The sequence below is a fragment of the Panthera onca genome, chromosome B4 (genome assembly GCF_046562875.1).
Source record: "Panthera onca isolate mPanOnc1 chromosome B4, mPanOnc1 haplotype 2, whole genome shotgun sequence".
In the NCBI taxonomy this organism is placed as follows: domain Eukaryota; kingdom Metazoa; phylum Chordata; class Mammalia; order Carnivora; family Felidae; genus Panthera; species Panthera onca.
Genome location: NC_138345.1, coordinates 63,662,866 through 63,679,494, shown reverse-complemented (window position 1 = coordinate 63,679,494; position 16,629 = coordinate 63,662,866). Strand labels below are relative to the sequence as shown.

At 36.8% G+C, this 16,629-nt stretch overlaps 1 protein-coding gene across 1 annotated transcript in view; it reads left to right on the top strand.

Moving 5' to 3' along the window:
* AMN1 (antagonist of mitotic exit network 1 homolog) overlaps positions 1–16,629 on the top strand; it is a 59,575-nt gene that overhangs the window by 5,523 nt on the left and 37,423 nt on the right. The window lies entirely within an intron of this gene.

The following is a 16,629-nucleotide window of genomic DNA, read 5'->3' as shown; positions in this document are numbered from 1 at the left end:
TTTAATATTGAAAAGACTGTTTTCCTAAGCAATCAAAAACCTGATAAAGACCAAATGAAACACAGGAAATTACTTTAATAAGACACAGAATCTTTGTTTCCTAGACAAAATACACAAAGGTAAAGAAAAACCTTTCATAATCCCTTATTAGGAGCAGACTAACAACCTAAGAAAATTTGTTCTTTTAACAGAGAAAATTAAACTGTGGTTTTGTGTCAGTATATTATTCAGCTCAGTTTTGGAAATCTTTGTAAATAAATCCATTGAATTTTAGCTAACTTTGACCATGCAACATGAAATTTCTTCACAAGCTTTTTGCAACTTTCTGTATTCATTTAGATTTTTGTTTTATTCCTTTTTTCTTTCTCATTTTACTTGAAGACAAAATTACTTTTTTTCCTAATAAAAACACATCCTATATTCTTTGCTTACTCTTATAAAAAACACATCCCATTCTCCTCTCATACTTTGTATACAAAGTTGTTTTCTTTCACTCTTGTTTTTAGGAGTCTTATTTTTATATATGGATTATAAGTTTTAACCATTATTAATCTTTATTTTCCAGTGAAAACTAGGACAGGCAGTTGTGAACTGTCTGGCGTATATCAGCATCCTGTAGTAGATTAGCAAATTTATCAATATTTAATTATAAAAAAATATACTTTTTAGAGACATGTGCTTCTTCATAGTACATTTTTTTAATGCAGCAAAAGGCCACATTAAAATAGTTCCAAATATATTTTGTCTCATAAAAATTAAGCAGCCAAAAGTAAATAAACTTAAACATATGTTTAGCAATTAATATTTCAGTATATTAGCTTGTTATTGAATGATCTACATATTTAACAAATACCCATCATCTAATGTAATCTACTTAATTTGTTTTTAATAATTATATTTGTATTAAACATTAAACACTTAACTAGCATCTTAAGTTTTTCTTGCTTACAAATTTAAAACTATTTTAAAGTTTGTTTATTTACTTTGAGAGAGAGAGAGAGCAAGAAAGAGACAGAGAGAGAGGGAAAGAGAGACAATCCCAAGCAGGCTCCTCACTCTCAGCCCAGAGCCCAACGTGGGGCTTGAACCCACAAACCATGAAATCTTGACCTGAGCCGAAATCAAGAGTCAAACCCTTAACCAACTGAGCCACCCAGGCACCCCTTGCTTACAAACTTTATACAGAGATAGCACCAGCGTATTTGACTAGTAAACTCAGGTAGAAAAGATTGTATATTTGCATTGTGTTTAATGTTGACTACTGTGAAGACATGCCTATTTTTATTAAACCAATACATTTAAATCATTTCTTTTTTTTTTAACTTTATTTATTTTGAGAGAAAGAGAGGGGGGAGGGGCAGAGAGTAGGGGGGAGAGAATTCCAAGGAGGCTCTACGCTATCAGTGCAGACCCAATGTGGGGCTTGATCCTACAAACTGTGAGATCATGACCTGAGCTGAAACCAAGAGTCAGACACCTAACCAACTGAGCCTCCCAGGCACCCCTAAACTATTTCTGAAGCTTTTATAATTCAAGATTCTCCAGATCATATGAACTTGAAAAGCATTTCAGTTAGTTTATATTTCTGAGAGTTTTAAGAATCCTTAAACTTATATAAGTACTTATTTTTCTTTAACCTTAATTAAATAGAGCTCTTTTTGAAATCACATATACATAACATACATACATATATACATACATATACATTAGTATACAGACAGTTGTAAACAGATCTTGTAGCTTTCATTTAAAAATTTTAGCTGTATGTCAGGTACAACAATACAAAACTCAAAAGAATAGTTGGACCCAAATTGTGTTTCTGGCTGATGGGATAAGGTTATTTGCTACAATGACGTAAGCTTTTACCACACATTTTTCATTTGCTGTAAGAATTCTCTAGAGAAGCTATTTTTGGAATGATTTTGTCTTTTAGAAGCTTTGACATACCAACCAATGAATGCATTTATTGCCTTTAAGAAATTTGGGATCCTCTTTTTTTAAAGATGCCCCTAAGGTGGGCTATTTTATCTAAATTAAAGATTTTCCCAAAATGGTCACTGCAGTTCCAATTATTCTTCATAAAGTTTACCCATTTTTCTAAAAAGGTATAAGATCCTGATCTGAGCTTTGGACCAGATGGAACCCATCTTTGCCTTAGATTCCCTAAGAAAACTTAATTATCAGGGCTCCTGTTTTTCAACAGTTATTCCAAAGTAGAGGGAATCACACATTCCCCCCTCTTTTGAACAGAATATCATCACTTACTGAAAAGCTTCAACAAGCATTGCTCGGTAAAATCAGAGGAGTCAACACAAAGGGAGTGGAGTTTAGATCTGAGGAAGATTTGCCCTGGAATCCCATGGTTGGTAAGAAAGCATTGTGCATTGGGCTCCATGGATGCTGGCACCTAGTTACTCACTGGCCTTGGAGCTCATCAGGAGTCATCTTTGGATCCCACTTTTGACACCAAAAACTTTCAAAAGAAAATTCAGAGATTTTTAGTTGATATGAATGTTTTACAGAGTGAGAAACAAACTGTTAGTGAACAGGGAGACTTAAAACCAAAAATGGTTAGAATCTCGAGATGTGGTCATAGGATGGCTCATAAAGTGAGAATGAGGAAGTTGTTTAATCTTTACAATGATTGGTTATTACAAGGGGAGTTTACACAGTATGGAGGTTTTTCAAAAAATTAAAAGCAGGATTGCTGGATGATCCAATAATTTCACTACTGAGTATTTCCCTGAAGAATACGAAAACGCTAATTCAAAAAGATATATACACCCCTATGTTTATTGCAGTACTATTTACAATAGCCAAATTATAGAAGCAACCCAAGTGTCTATTGAGAGGTGAATAGACAAAGAAGATGTGATACGCGCGCGCACACACACACACACACACACACACTGGAATATTATTCAGCCATAAAAATGAATGAAATCTTGCCATTTGCAACAACATGAGTGAAGCTAGAAAATATAATACTTAGTGAAAGAAGTCAGAGAAAGACAAATAACGTATCATTTCACTCACGTGTAATTTAATAAACAAAACAAGCAAAATAAGAGAGAGAGAGAGAAGGAGAGACAAACCAAGTATCAGACTCTTAACTATAGAGAACAAACTGATGATTACCAGAAGGGAGGTGGGTGTAGAGATGGGTGAAATAGGTAATGGAGATTAAAGAGTGCACTTAACATGATGAGCACTGAGCAATGCATAGAATTATTGAATCATTATATTATACACTTGAAGCTAATATTACACTGTATGTTATGTATACTGGAATTAAAATTTTTAAAAATGAGAGTTTACATATAGCAGGGGATTGGTTAAAAGTGATTCTTTATACCATTTTAGAAAGGTGATTTATTTATGATTATCAGAGACATTTACAAGAAATAACCTAGGTTAAGTTTCTCTTACATTCATGATATAAGCTGGATTAAGTTTCACTTATATGACCTGACTGGTTTTGTCTGCTTGAAGAATTTTTGAGCCTGGTCTGCATGTTATTTTAACCCTAGCAAGTAGTAAACACTACTAAGTGTTATTTATTGTTATTAATTATTTCACTGAAATATATGCTGGAAGTTGTAGTTACAATAGCAATTATTTCTCTCTGGGAGTTTTCAGTCTGTTAATATTACATAAAAAAATTGCCATGTAAAAATTAAGGCTGAGGAGAACAATTATCTTTATCTGCTGAATGCTTTTGAAATCAATGCTTTTGAATTGATATTTACATTACATCTCATAAACTTCTGTCCCTCAATCCACAGTCACTTTTTTTAAATGTTTTTTTAAATGTTTATTTATTTTTGAGAGAGACAGAGCATGAGAGGGGGAGGGGCAGACAGAGAAGGAGACATAGAATCCAAAGCAGGCTCCAGGCTCTGAGCTGTCAGCACAGAGTCCAACACAGGACCCAAACTCACAAACCATGAGATCATGTTTTCAGCTGAAGTTGGACGCTTAACCAGCTAAGCCACACAAGCACCCCTCACAGTCACTTTTTGTAAAAGAGAAATCTGTTGACTCTCCTTTGTATAACTCAGGCTTGTGTAGAGTCCTGAGAAAAGTATTTTGCTTTCATTCTTGGCTTTAACTTTATACCTGATCCAAATAAGATTTTGTTTCTGTCAGTAAAGACAGAGAAATAGTTAAGAGTGCAAGTTACGAAGACAGATGAAAGCCTAGCTATCTTCCTGTCTTTTAATTCCTGCCTTTGTATTGAAGATTCCCTGAGGCATCCATATAAATGATCCTCTGAACTTCTGTGGCCAGAATCAAGTCTTTTATCTATTCACAGCCACAGTTCCTTATTTTTAGGAGTTGTTCAATATTCAGTTAAGCATGTATTTAGCATATGAAACACTATGCTGATGATTATGACAAATATCTAGCATAAAGGAGGTACAGTTTTATGGGGCAAGCATAAGGCAAGTATATAAATAACTATAATATTGGTAGAATAATAGCACAAAAGAGAGATTGACAAAGTATTTTGAAATTTCTGATGAGAAGAATATACAAGACTAGGAGAAGGCTTTGTAAAGAGGGTTGTATTTGAAGGTTGGTAGCATCTGACGTTTGCAAATGGGAGGAAAAACATCTAAGGAGTGGAATAATAAGGGCAAAGGCTTGACAAGCAGGAGTTAGAAATATGTGAGAAGACCAGACAGTAGTATTTCAATTTGGCTAGAGAATACAATGTGAATAGCAGAGCAGTAAGACATAAAGCTGATAATTAGAAGTGGAACTTTGGGGATCAAAATGATATTATATTAGACTGTTTAATTTTGTAGCAGTAGGGGTCTATAAAAGGTTTTGTAACTGTAGTGGGTGTAAAGAGAGATTTGCATTAGGGAGAAGTTGGGAATAAAGAGACAATTAGGAAACTGTTGCAACATCTTGGAAAGAGGTAAGGAGTGCCCAAACTAGGAGACATGTATGAAGATGTTCATTGCAGAATTCCATTGTGGAGAATTGGAATGTCCATTGCTGGGAGAGGTGCCTTCAAGTATTATGCAGCTGTTAGGAAAGTGAAGAATAGATGATATATATTCAAATGGATGGAGCTTTAAAATGTAGTGCTTAGTGAGCAAAGAGGAAACAATAAAACATGGTAAGAAAAACTATCTAGGGGCACCTGGGTGGCTCAGTTGGTTGAATGTCCGACTTCACCTCAGGTCATGATCTCACGGTTTGTGAGTTCACGCCCTGCATCAGGCTCTCAGCTGTCAGCACAGAGCCTGCCTCAGATCCTCTGTCCCCACCTCTCTCTCTTTCTCTCTAAATATAAAATACAAAAAGAAAAATCATCTAGAACTTGGAAGTAAAGTAAAAAGATGACCACATGACCTTCACTGTCATACTAGGGTGTTGTCCCCCATGTAAGGGTCCATATATGCCTTGAGAATCATATTTGCAAATCCTTTTGGGACAAGGTATGTTCAGGCTGGCACTTGGTCAGCAGTAAGCTATTTCTGGATTGTAACGAGGTAAGGAGCTTGATCCAGAATAGCAATCAACCCTTTTACTAAGTGCACTGTTTGTCCAGAGGATGGGACTTCTCCATGAAGGAAACTGCTTGGCTACATCCTTGCATGAGCTCCTAATCTCACTGACTAGCATTTTGAACAGCGCTGCCTTAGAGAATCCTTTGGATCTGGGAAGTGGTGAATAATTTTGAATAGAAGGACCAAGAAAAAAGAAAAAGCAAAAATTACTCTAAAGTTTTCAGCTTTCTTGACCAGGAGAATCGTGATATCATTAGATACCTGTGGAGAAGTAGGTGTCTTATGAGAAAAATGAATCCAAATATCCAGTAGAAATATCAAACAAGCAGACTGAAATATTAGGACTAAATTTCTAATAAATGGTAGATGAAGCCATATTAAATTTATGAGAGAGAATATAGGGAGAAGAAAAGGCTAAGGACCAAATTTTGTGCAACACTCATATCAGTAGACCATTTTGCCAAAAATCATTTCTTTGTTACATTATTTCACCATATAACTGATGGTTATATTAATAAGTTTCTTTTAAGTATAAAATTTAGAGCAATTCATATTGAATGAGAGATCTATCCACCCCCCCCCCCCCTTTTTGTCTATAACTTTTAAGGATTTTGTTAAGTTTTAGCTGGCCAGTTTTCATTTTGTCTTGAGAACTTAGACCACTTATGTCAACTGTTGGGACTGAGAACTGAGATCGCTTAATGTCAATATAACTTTTTGCTCCAGGAAATTTTTGCAATCAGTTTATCTAAACAAATATTTGGTTATTAGGGCAAACATTTTGATTGTTAGAGCAAACATTATATTTATCAGGATATATTGTTTCATCGGGGCTTACTTTGAGACCCTGTGTCATGTCCATCAGTCTTATACTATTATGTTACAAATTTTGTCTCATCCTAACCCGTTCCCCATCTTGGAGGGAGAATCCCAGATGTACTCTAACATAGCTTTCCCCTATTGAGACATTACCCAAACCCTGTTAAACCCTTGCTGCAGTAAATTTAATAAACTTTCTTTGTTTGACCAACAGACTTTTAGATAGTTTTTGTGAGCCATTTAGTAATTCTCATAGCAGCATTTTTCAAAATACTAAATTGTTTCTGTCCCAACTCCCTTATGTTGCTGCCGGAGGGAACTGGAGCAGAAAGAGTAAACCGTTTACTGTGGGGAATACGTGGCACAGGCTGCACAGCTAAGCTCAGAGAAGAGGACCCTAAAGGCCAAGGTGACAAAGACTGAGGAAGAGACATGGGGGAGCAAAAAAGATGGCACCATGGAAAAAAGTAAACATTTAAAATATAGCTGAAATCTGCATAAAGGAAAATATAAGAGGAGTGACTGTCAGTGTAGAATTTGATTTTACCTGTCATATATAAACAAATACATTTTTAGCCTGGTCTTGTTTCGTGGATACTGGTAGAAGAACAAAGTCTCCTGGGTCAAAGGCACAAAGGACTTTATTATTCATTGCACAGCAAGCAACATGAGCATTCGCATGTTTATGTCACTTCCTCTTGACCTCCAAGACGCATAGATGCAACACGAAGGGCTCAGATGGATGCCAACACAAACAATGGGTTGCATTCCAGGAGAGAAACACAGCCCAGATGAATGTCTACTCAAGCAACGAGTTGCATTACAGAAAAGAAACACTGAATTTAGGGACTCTGCCAATGTATAGTAAGCAGTAAGCAACCTCTTTGTCCTGGAAGGAGACATTACTTTATGGCACAGGGCTGCTTATTATAAATACAACTCTGTGAATGGCCCGGATAAAGCATATCAGGGCTGTGTATTCTTGTCATTCCCAGCAAGACTGGTAAGATGATGAAAAACCCATAAAGAACTGCCTTTCCTAACATTCCACTTTTTGGTCCTACCATCTTGGCTTCTGACAAATTAATCACATGAGTATGATACTTTTTCAGCCACACTGATTAATTTGATCAGCAGAGGCTAGGACCAAATGTAATGAGTTTGTAAAATACAACATTTAACTGAGGCTATTAATAGAGCTCCAAGAAGCAGGGTAAGGTCAACCTGCAATATTGACCTCAACTGTGTTCCCAGGAGCCCAGACTCAGCTGTGAATAAATCCCAAGAGAATCCGGTAGGTCTTAGGCAAGAGGTAGTATAAGCCCAGGATAGTATCCATTATGACCTGCACAAGGAAATTGAAGCTTACCTGTTAATCTTTAGTGATATGGTCAGCAATTATCGGGATAGTAGATGGGCCAAAAAGAAACCCTCAACCCAACTGAGGGATATTCCATGGCCTTTTCTTCTCTACATACAACCATATAAACCAAAGAGACACAGGTCACTCTAGTCTGGATTTATTGTTAAACTCGATTTGGATCACTATGACATTGTTTTGCTTCTGCCATCTGGGCAGTGTCACTGAGTAACTGCAACCTTCCTTATAATACACAGAAGTTCAGGGCCACCCATATCCACAGACATTTTTCTGTTACTGCACATGGACAGAGATAAGAAACCCAGCAGCAGATCAAATTGACAGCTACAGCTGCTGCTTGCCTCAGGTGGATCATAAAATTGCTTTGGCTGGAGGTGGAGAAAGCAACAATTTTTTAAAAATATTATTTTGGGTGACAGCACAGATTGCTGTAAATGGGGAGAACATTTGCTACCAGATCGCAAGGAGTCTTCTCATATCTCCAGACCAGGCCCACAGAACCTTTCTTCTTCCTCTTCCATAAAACTATGTTTCCATCAGTATCCAATTCTCATCACAATATTGTTAGATCTAGGATTTGATTTTACTTGATTAGACTATTACTGTTTCGTGGATACTGGCAGAAGACCTACGATTTCTGGGCTAGAGACAAAGGACTGTGTTACAGCACAGCAAGCAGCACAAGCAGTTTGCCTCAGTTACCCTTCTCCCCCTAATCCCATGAGGATGACACAGAGGTCTCAGATGGATACCTGCACAGTGGGTGTATTACAGGAAGAAAAACACTGAGTGTTTTTTGTATCACACAAAAACAATTGTGTGATACAATTTTGTAACAAGCAGTAAGCAAGCTTTCCTTTGGGTTGGAGGGAGATGATACCTCATCTCTCAGTTTAGTTTGCTGCAAACACAACCCACTTGAGAAATGCTCCAAATAAAGAGCGGTTGGGACCTTACATTCATGGCATACCTATGGAAGTATGAAAGATTGAACTGTGAACACCAGCCACAAGTAGGAAAACTATCTCTCACCTCAATTTTTAACACAATTTAGCAAATTTATATATTTTTAAAAATACATGAATGTCTCTCTCTCTCTCTCTCTCTCTCTCTCTCTCTCTCTTGCACACACACACACCATTTCTTTCCAAGAATTGTTGTAGAATTAATGGAGATAGAAAGAACTTTTACTGAAAAGTAAGCAAACTTAAAGTGAACAGTTTATTTTAAAAGAACCCAAGTACATTTTTAAAAGAAAAGGAGTCACCATATTTCTTATTAATGGCATACAGGTATTTGTTAAATGGATGTGAACATTGATGATATTTGGAAGACTTACAAAAGGCAGCATGAGAAGCTCCAAGAATATGTCCCCCAGTAAAATAAGCATAAAAGTTGAAAATTATAAAAACAACTGCCTCAAGTCTCCAGACAGCTTCCTAAGGGTATACAGCAAATGAAGAAACATTCATTCAAGATAATCTTTTAAAACTCAGTAAGAACAAGAGTCTGGCATTGGAACTATAACTCCACTCCAGGTGGGTATGGCCAAGGTGATGGGGTTACCTCTCCCCCCAGCTCCTACTCAGAGGCCTCAGTGTTTTCCTGGGAAGGACAGGATGCCAGCATTTATCATCACACTCCACCCCAGATACTTGTGCACAGGCTAAATTATGGGTGAGTTTGGTCAGTGATTGGGGGATTGCTACCTCCACCTAGCCCCCACTTATCGGGCAGCTCATTTGTGGGTGGAGGTTCCATCCTAAATGAGACAAGCCAGGAAGACCAGAAGCTACTTCCCAGCACCCTGCTCCTAAAGTAGGGGTTTCACTCAGAGGAAAGCATATCATCATCCTTGTTCCCAGTTCTGAAATTCTGGCTTAAAGATTTTTCCCAGGAAGAAAGACAGACTGCAAAACACAGAACTCCAAAGCTGTCAAGAAAATGACTTTACTTGAAACAGAGGGTGGGGGGAGTTTAAATAAAAGTAATTACAAAGAGCCTGAGAGCTTCATGTGAGATGCAAGCTAAACCATAGACCAGGAAGTTTACCAGAGAGAACCGGGGAAAGGAACATATAACAAGAGCCTTCCTGGGGTCAGAACAAGCCTTAAACACTGACCTCTGAAACTAATCCTACAAAGGAGTCCAAAATGAATTGGATGACATTATGGAGCAATTTATACCCCACGCATTGTTGAAAACATTAGAGCAATCGATCTGTAATGAGTGAAGGCTGACAGCGGGTGTGATACTAATACAGACTTAACAAAATAATCAGAGAAAGAGATAGTCAAAGAGACCCCTACTACAACCGCTGACATCCCAGGGTAACAATGCTTACGTCCAAGTCGTGCCCACTAAGGAGCAAATCAGAGGTTGCATACAGTCAGGAAAATAGCCTTAGTCCAGTCATGTCACTAAACAAACAAGTAAATAATCACAAATCTGTGGCATCAATATCCAGAGTTACTGTATTATAGTATCTAGACTATGCTGTTTTTGAAAAAAAAAAAAAAAACTGCAAGACAAAGAAACAGAAACTGTGACCCATACACAGAGAAAAAAAATAGGCAAAAGAAACTGCCTTTGAGAGGACCCAGGTGTTGGACTTAGCGAGGGCTTCAGAGAAAGTATTATAAATGTGTTCAAAGAACTAAGGGAAGTCATATTAAGGAGTAAAGGAGAAAACTACTTGGCAGTTCCTCAAGAAGTTAAACATAGAATTACCATATTACCCAGCTTCCACTCCTAGGTATATACCTAATAGTACTGAAACTAGGTACTCAAACAAATACTTATACACATATATTCATAGTAGCAGTATTCACAATAGCCAAAAAGTGGAAACAACTAAATGTCCATCACCAATGAATCAATAAACAAAATGTGGGGATGCCTAGCTCATTCAGTAGGGCACAGGACTCTCAATCTTGGGACTGTAAATTCTCTACCCACGATGGTGTAGAGATTACTTAAAAATAAAATCTTAAAAAAAAAAAAAAACAAGCATTCCCAGCAAAATAACACCAGCATTCTTCACAGAGGTAGAACAAACAACCCTAAAGTTTGTATGGAACCAGAAAAGACCCCAAATAGCCAAAGCAATCTTGAAAAAGAAAACCAAAGCTGGAGGCATCACAATCCCAGACTTCACATTGTATTGCAAAGCTGTAATCATCAAGGCAGTATGGTATTGGCACAAAAATAGACACTCAGGTCAATGGAACAGAATAGAGAACCCAGAAATGGACCCACAAACATATGGCCAACTAATCTTTGACAAAGCAGGAAAGAATATCCAATGGAATAAGACAGTCTCTTCAAGTGGTGCTGGGAAAACCGGACAGTGACATGCAGAAGAATGAACCTGGACTACTTTCTCACACCATACACAAAAATAAACTCAAAATGGATGAAAGACCTAAATGTAAGACAGGAAGCCATCAAAATCCTCAAGGAGAAAGCCAGCAAAAACCTCTTTGATCTTGGCCAACTTCTTACTCAACATGTCTCCAGAAGCAAGGGAAACAAAAGCAAAAATGAACTATTGGGACCTCATCAAAATAAAAAACTGACAGCAAAGGAAACAATAAGCAAAAACAACAAACTAAAAGGCAAACAACGGAATGGGAGAAGATATTTGCAAACGACATATCCAATAAAGGGTCAGTATCCAAAATCTATAAAGAACTTATCCAACTCAACACCCAAAAAACAAATAATCCAGTGAAGAAATGGGCAAAAGACATGAATAGACACTTCTCCAAAGAAGACATCCAGATGGCCAACCGACACATGAAAACATGCTCAACCTCACTCATCATCAGGGAAATACAAATCAAAACCACAATGAGATACCACCTTACACCTGTCAGAATGGCTAACATTAACAACTCAGGGAACAACAGATATTGGTGAGGATGCAAAGAAAGAGGATCTCTTTTGCATTGCTGGTGGGAAGGCAAACTGGTGCAGCCACTCTGGAAAACAGTATGGAGGTTCCTCAAAAACTTAAAAGTAGAACTACCCTACAACCCAGCAATTTCACTTCTAGGCATTTATCCAAGGGATACAGGTGTGCTGTTTTGAAGGGGCACATGTGCCCCAATGTTTATAGCAGGTCTATCGACAATAGCCAAAATATGGAAAGAGCCCAAATGTCCATCGATGGATGAATGGGTAAAGAAGATGTGGTATATATATATATATATATATATATATATATATATATATACCATGGAGTATTACTCAGCAATCAAAAAGAATGAGATCTTGTCATTTGCAACTACGTGGATGGAACTAGAGGGTATCATGCTAAGCGAAATTAGTCAGTCTGAGAAAGACAAATATCATATGACTTCACTCATATGAGGACTTTAAGATACAAAACAGATGGACGTAAGGGAAGGGAAGCAAAAATAAAAAAATAAAAAACAGGGAGGGGGACAAAACATAAGAGACTCTTAAATATAGAGAACAGAAGGTTGCTGGAGGGGTCGTGGGAGGGGGGATGGGCTAAATGGGTAAAGGGCATTAAGGAATCCTCAGATTGAATAACAATCTAAATTCCTTTTCATGTTTCATAATAGCTGATATATTGGACTACATCCTGTCTGTCTAAATGAGACTGACTAGTCCTCCTCCCCCCCCTCCATACTTATTCACAGTTAGCTGAGTCTGGGACTCTGGGGGGCACTGTTGAGGTCATTACTGCAGATTGGCCTTATCTCACTATTTAGAATACTATTGATAGTAGCCTTAATTAAATGCTTTAAGAGACAAATTGAACAGATTTGGTTTCTCCCTTTGTTGGTCAAATTAGAGTAGCTGACTGAGTGGTGTACTTAAATAAATATTTGAGTTCAGCCAAGAACATGTCGGGTGGATGTTGGGAGAGGCAATCTGCCATGAACCTACTGGTTATGCCAAGAATGTAAGGCTTTGACTACTCTTTACCTAGGGCATTTCTCAAATGTGTTTTTGCAGCAAATACTGTCTCCTTCCAAAAAAGAAAAGCAAACTTGCTTCAGTTTACCATAAAAGTTGTGAATCACCCAAGCTCGTTGTTTTTCTCAAGCATTCATCTGGGCCCTACCTATATTACACGGTAGGACTTAGAGGGCATGAAGAGCCAGCATAAATGTGAAGCTCTGACTACTGCTCTTGTCATGTATAATAAAGTCCTTCTTCTTTGACTCGGGAATCTATCTTCTGCTAGCATTCATGAAATGGTAGTAGGCTAACTTGCAAGCTTGTAAGTGGGAGAAATTCTCAGACTCTGCATAGTTCTTGACAACTGCAAAATTCAATTCCAGGTAGTTTTTAAGTCAAAAAGTGAAAAGCCGGGGTGCCTGGCTGGCTCACTCAGCAGAGCATGATCTCAGGGTTGTGAGTTCAAGCCCCACATTGGGCACAGAGATTATTTAATTAAAAAAAATTTTTTTAAGTGAAAGATAAAACAACACATTTAGTTAATTTTTCCTAGAAAAAAGCATAGCAGATTAGCTTCATGAACTTAGGACAGTGAAAGAGTTCATAAACAGAATGCAAAAGAAACTTGCCATAAAGAAAACATTAGACTATACTTCAACATAAGACATGGGAAAGAGAGTGAAAAGGCAGTCCACAGAATGGGAGAATATAATTGCCACATATATAACCAACAGAAAGCTCATGTCCAGAATAGAAGAGGAACTCCTACATGTCGGTAAGTAAAATGTAGACCCTAAAGAAAACTGGGCAGGCTACTTGAACAGATATTCCACAAGAGACTATCCAAATGAACAATAAAGAAATGAAAACATGCTCAAATTAATTCATAATAAGGGGTTGCAATTTTTTAAATGTTTTTTTATTTATTTTTGACCGAGAGAGAGAGAGAGAGAGCATGAGCAGGGGAGGGGCAGAGAGAGAGGGAGACACAGAATCCAAAGCAAACCCCAGGCTTTGAGCTGTCAGCACAGAGCCCAACACAGGGCTCGAACTCAGACTGCGAGATCATGACTTGAGCCAAAGTTGGATGCTCAACCAACTGAGCCACCCAGGCGCCCCAATAAGGGGTTGCAATTTAAAGTCACATTGCATTGCTGCCATATATTCATAAATTGGCTACAATTAAAAAGACTGATAATGCCATGCTGACAAAGATATGGATTCCAGGAACTTTCACCAATTGAAGATAGGAATCAGTACAATCACTTCCGAAGACTGTTTGGCATGAAGCTAAACATATGCATACCCTATGAGCCAGCAATTCCACTTGTAGACATATACTTGATTAAAACAGGCACACGTGCATCAAAAGACCTGTCCAAGAGCATTCATATGAATATAATTTATAATAGTAAATTATAAACCACCCAAATGTTCGCTGACAATAGAAAAGACAAATTGTTCAAACAATGGAATATTATACAGTATTGAAAATGGACTTGAACAAACTCAAAATTAAAATCAACTTGGGACACCTGGGTGGCTCAGTCAGTTGAGCGTCCAACTTCAGGTCGGGTCATGATCTCACAGTCCATGAGTTCGAGCCCCACGTCGGGCTCTGTGCTGACAGCTCAGAGCCTGGAGCCTGTTTGAGATTCTGTGTCTCCCTCTCTCTGCCCCTTCGCCGCTCATGCTCTGTCTCTCTCTGTGTCTCAAAAATGAATAAACTTTAAGAAACAATTTTTTTACATCAACTATAGCTACCTGCAACAATGCAGATGAATCTTGTAAACTTGTTAGCCAAAGAAGCCAAAGAAAAATGGTAGAACAACGTTAAAACTAGACTGAATACAATCTAATGTGAAAAACATTAATGTGGATAGAGAAATTACTTACTGAGGAAAGGAATATTCTACAAGAAGAAATAATGATCATGAATTTGCAACTAACACCAAAGTCTTATTAAAAGGAATGTTGTCACATACAAAGACAATTGACACATTCAGCCATGGTAAGAAATTTAATATACTACATTTTACAATTATAGAAAACAATATTCTGTTATTTACACACATATACTTTAGTAGTAAAAATATACTAAAATCATGGACAGAAACTGTTTTAAAAGCTGTTTAAAAAAAGAAAAAAAAACTTCATGGTTGTGGTTGCCTCTACCAAGGGCAATAAAGAGAGTAAACCTATGTAGGTGTACAAAGGAGGCTTTAATTTTATCTGAAATGTTTTATGTCTTAAAGATATTTGACACAATATGATAAATAATAAATTTTAAAATTCTAGATTTATGATGCAAGGATTTTATGTCATTCTATTTTAATTTTATGTATTTAAATTTTTTCATTATAAAATAGTAATGTACAAAAAGCAAAAACTAGTAGAAATGAAAGTAACTTCATAGGGGATTAATCACTGGATTCTATTCCTGAAATAGTTATTGTACTATATGCTAACTAACTTGGATGTAAATTACAAAATAAATAAATAAAATAAAATATTCCCCCCCCCAAAAAAAAGAAATGAAAGTAACTTGATTTCAAAATACAAGTATTGTATTGTAAACTAAGAATTCTACAAATTTAGTAGAAAAAATAAGAACATAGATGAGTTGGGGTGGCTGGGTGGCTCAGTTGGTTAGGCGTCATGCTCGGCTCAGGTCATGATCTCATGGTTCGCGGGTTTCAGCCCCACATCGGGCTCCGTGCTGACAGCTCAGACCCTGCATCCTGCTTCAGATTTTGTGTCTACCTCTCTCTCTGCTCCTCCCCCACTCATGCTCTGTTTCTCTCTGTCTTAAAAATAAAAATAAACATTAAAAAAAGAACATAGAAGAATTAATACTATCCATAAACAATCATATATGTCCACATAATATATTTGTGTGCATACACATACATACATGGAGAGATATAGTTAGACAAACATGCATAATGGAGAGAACATTACATCTCTTAGAGAACATACATTCTCTAAATGTTTATAGAGCAAATACAAATTCAGTCATATATTTGGCCACAAAAACAACTCTTACAAATTTAAGTCAAAAAATAGTAAAATAGGCAAAGGATATGAATAGACAGTTTAGAGAAATAGGCTATCCAGATAGCCAATAGGTTCATGAAAAGATGTCAAATTTACAGTAAATAGAGAAATGCAAATTAAAGTAATAATGTACCACTTTTCACACATAAGATTTTCCAACATTCAAGAGTAGGTAGACTTTTAAAGCAGTGGTGAGTGAAAAACTAGATAAATCTATGACAAATACCACATATATAAATTAGAAATACAAGCATGTTAAAAGGACACATACATCAAAAGGGTACATACTAGACATTAGATTCCTGGATGATGGAGGATGTGATTGGGAAATGGAGATAATGGAAATGAAAAATTAAGTAAAATAAACCTATTGCTTGAGGGATGTAAAGAAATAGGGTAGATATAATAAATATGAAGTGTTATAGACTTTCTAGAAAACAATCTGACAGCATATGTTAACATGTCCTAGAAGCAGTGGAATATCATATATAGACTGACTAAATAAATCATCCACACTGTGAAATGTTATATAGCCATGAAAGGAGCATTAGAACTATACTTGATGCTTTGAAGAATTTTGTAAGATATTATTGAGTTAAAGAGGGTATAGAAAAGAGTACACAGTGATGCCATTTTAGGAAACAATGATCATCCACCCCCCACAACCCTTTAAATGTGTATGTGTGTATGTTTGTGTGTGCGTATGTGTGTGTGTAAAAGCATAGAAAAAAATAAGAAAGAACATACACTAGATATTAGTGGGAGGAAGGAAGGAGAAAGGATCAGAGAGGGAAATTCATGAATGTAAAATTATATATATGTGGGGATATTTGTAGTCAGAAATTTAAGGAAGATTTATATTTATTTGTTTTAAGTATGAGGTTCTCAGTTGGAATTTCAGGCCACATATGA